This window comes from Rhagoletis pomonella, unplaced genomic scaffold, assembly GCF_013731165.1.
Source record: "Rhagoletis pomonella isolate Grant_MI unplaced genomic scaffold, Rhpom_1.0 Rhpom_scaffold_00001, whole genome shotgun sequence".
Classification (NCBI taxonomy): Eukaryota; Metazoa; Arthropoda; class Insecta; order Diptera; family Tephritidae; genus Rhagoletis; species Rhagoletis pomonella.
The window spans coordinates 47,610,161-47,614,005 of NW_023458555.1; the positions used below are offsets into that span (position 1 = coordinate 47,610,161).

Genomic DNA, 3,845 nt, shown 5'->3' on the forward strand with positions numbered 1-3,845 from the left:
TTACGTTCACCGAGATGGACGTCGGTTGGTGTGGGACCGCGTAACCTTTCCAATCAGCTTTAGAGAAGTTGATATAGGTCCGGTGCTTAGCGGAGGCAAAGTCGGTTGGTTTATCTATCCAGATGACTATGGGTAGATGGTCTGATGCTAAAGTCAGCATAGGTCGCCATGTTATGCTGTTTATCAGACCAGCGCTGACTATTATGATGTCTGGCGAGCAGCTGCAGTTACCCATAATCCTGGTGGGTGCGTCGTCGTTCATTGTGCAGAATGTCGAATCGTCTATCTGCTCAGCCAATTCTATTCCCCTACGATCGTTTGACAGGCTTGAATGCCAAAGATCGTGATGCGCATTAAAGTAACCTACTACCATACGGTTTTCACCTCTGAGGAGCGCACCTATATCAGAGTGATATCCTGCCGAGCAGCAGCTGACAGGGGGTATGTATATGTTAAATATTGCGAGCTCAACATCGCCTGACCGGATAGCAATGCCCTGACATTCTAGGGTGGTATCCCTGCGGTCGATGTCTGCTTCGATAATACGATACTGTACGGTGCGGTGCGTGATGAACGCTAAGCCACCACCATTATCTCGCTCGCGATCTCGACGGTGCACGTTGTACCCGGCACAATTCAACAATGTTGAATTGCTGTGCAACTTCGTCTCTTGGACCGCAGCTATCAATATACCATGCCGACACATAAAGACGGTTATCTCCTCAATCTTGCTCTGTGGCACGTTACAGTTAAATTAAAGGAGCTTCATGTGGTTCGGGAGACGTGTTGTTGTGTGGGGTGTAAGGGATGTGTGTGTTCTTACTGCCGTTGGCTAAGTGCGCTGCTGTGATGGTTGCCGCCCTGTGGTGGTGGCGGGAGGCGTAGCAGTTGGGGTCTGCAACCGAGCAGCGCAACACGGGCCCTCGAAGTTCCTCGTCCAGTCTCGCGTGGTACGCAGACCAGAGCATGCCCTAAAGTGGCACCAGCCAAGGCAGGTGTTGCACTTGACTGAAGTCACATTAAGGAATCCTGGTCTGACATACCGTGCAGATTGTAGGGGGAACCAGGAGTTGTTGGCGGCGGCGTGTGGGTGGTGGTGCGGCTGTGAGTGTTCTATGGTCGGGTAAAACCCGAGTTATTCCGGTACGTAGAACCGGCTGTCGTGGGAATGAAAACCTTGCTTTACACACTACACTATTAGTTGTTAGTTGTTTTATTCCTTTAGTTGAAACTTATTCGTCGCAATTTATTAATTAATGACAATCACCCGTGATTGTATATGCAAATTAAATGGCGGAGCTTAGCTGTGAAACACAAAAAATATACACGAAGGATAAAAAAGAAAATTTGACGTTCCCACGACAGTCGGGTCTACGTGACCGGAACCAAGGTATATTCAACAAGGTAGAAGTGACAACTCAGTCGAGCTCTCTCATAGCTGACTGTAATGTCAAAAAATGTAAGCAAATAAATTAACCCTTTGTTATGCATGTACCAAATTTTATCATTAGTGTTCGAGGAGCATTTGCCCTGAAGGAAACATTGGTCCAGTTTCTCGAAAAATATAGTCGTAGGTATAGTAGTTTTGTATCTAATGTATGTAATGCATAAGGTATGAGTTTTGATCTAAAATTGGTTACAATGTCACGCAGTAGCGCACAACGGGTACAATTAACGATTTACTGATATGTAGGCACTTAGTCATCGAATTTTCATGTGCGTCGTTGGCATGCACAGAGAGTCAGCCTCATTGCGAGAGTCGTGTCGAATGCAAGTCGTTTTTCGAGAGTCGAATCGTATCGAAAATTTCATGTCATTGCCTAAAATTTCGACTCGTCTAGTGTATTTAAACGGAAAAATTTGGCAGCACTGCATAGTTTTCGACAATTTCCTTCGTTTGCTTATTTCAGCACGACAGTGGACAATACCAATATTGTCGAGTCGTACAGTTTAGCCTAATTTCGACTTACGCAATGAGGCTGAGTATCTGCTTAGAAAATCTTAGAACCCCGATTCGAATCGCATTTGGCAAAAGTTTTATTTTTTTAATTTTTTTATATCTAATATTGGTTACAATGTAATGCAGAAGCGGACAATTGGTCCGAGCCTAGGACATTCAATGTTAAATGCAAATAGAATTTTACATGTGCTTGGACCAAACTTTGGACTACTGACAATCACTTGTAGTCTAGTTTGTGGTGTGCTCTAAGTCTATTTCAAAATGTTGTTGTTGTTGTTGTTGTAGCGGCTACAACAACCCCGCCCAGGTCGGTTGGTATCTCAGTCGTTGTTGTCAAGTTCCACTAACGGCAGCCCTAGGAAGCGTGCAGCTTCTGCGGGGTTGGTCCACAGGGACAAGGCCGTTAGGGTTGTCGGGTTTTCCGGGCATGCGAAGAGATGTTTCGAGTCATGTGGGGTCTCTCCGCATGCCGGACACTCATTTGGCACATCCTCATTCAATCTACTCAGGTAGGAGTTTAACCTGCTGCAGTAGCCGGAGCGAAGTTGTGCAAGTGTCGTTCGCGTCTCCCGAGGCAGATGAAGCTCCGTCTCGTCCGTGTGCGGGGGCGGTAGGCCTAGATCGGCATTCACCCGTTTAGGTCGGCGAAGTATCTATTTCAAGATCCTATAGGATGCTTATATAGTATATTAGTGTACTCGTGGATCCAGTCGTGCTTGTTTATGGCACACTTGCTCAGTTTGGGTATGTGCCTCAAAACCGATAACTTCTTCCCCACAGACACCTCAGGTACGGCCTGGGAACAAACGAGAGCGCTTACAAATACTCAGTTGCAATGGGCAACAAATATAAAGTCACTGGCCGTAAAATGGTTCTCGCACACACACGAAGAGTATTCCAATGAAACACCGCAGCTATTAGCCCACCCTTTTCCCTTCACTTGTCAATAAAGTTTGTTGTCCTGGCTCTTGCCACACACAGCATACCGCTCGTAAATCCTATTCATTTTATTGTGTATTTGAAATCAGTAGCACAGCTCACAATTGAAATTGTAAACTAAAAAATTAAAATTTTTAATTGTATAATGTTAAGAGTTGACATTTCAGTCGCAGTTCGAAAGAGAGAAATGTAGAAATCACTTCTACCTCTTTATGCCTTGACCGGAACGACTGGCAGCTTATTGCTGCTTGCTAAGAATAAGAAAGCTGCTGATAGGTTCCTGAATGCTAAGACATTACCCGGTGTTGGAAATATTTCTATAAAGTTACACAATAACCTCAATTCGGTAAAAGGCACAATTTATGCGCCCTTCTTAATCCACGTTTCCGAAGACGAAATAGTTGAAGGCCTCAAGGAACAACGAGTAGCAGCTGCTTATAAATTTTCAAAAATTATTGATAGCACACGTAAGCCTTCTGGCGCCATCTTGTTAACCTTCGATAAATATACTCTCCCGGAAAAAATTGAGGTCGCCTGGAGGATTCTTGACGTTCGTCCATACTACCCTAACCCTATGCGTTGTAAGGTATGCCAATCTATTGGTCACACAGCTAAGCATTGCCATAATCCCCCAGTCTGTGCCACGTGTACACTTATCCCCCCCCCACCCATTCTCCATCAGATTGCACTAGAGTCTTATATGCTATTTGTTCAGGCAACCACCCTTCCTCATCGAACCAATGTCCTAAATTCCAACAGATGAGAGAGATCCTCAAAGTTAAAACTATAAATAAGTGTTCAATGCGTGAAGCCATTAAAAAATATAACAGCCAAATCCCGTTTACTCCCAAAGCTAATTCCTATGCAAACATAACAAAAACATCCAACCAAATCATAGAATCATCAACAAAAACTGAAAACAACATTAAATCAAAATATGAATCTT

General features: G+C 44.3%; 1 protein-coding gene across 1 annotated transcript in view; it reads right to left on the minus strand.

Moving 5' to 3' along the window:
* The window catches only part of LOC118745224 (beta-galactosidase), a 347,980-nt gene that overhangs the window by 194,968 nt on the left and 149,167 nt on the right, over positions 1 to 3,845 (minus strand). The window lies entirely within an intron of this gene.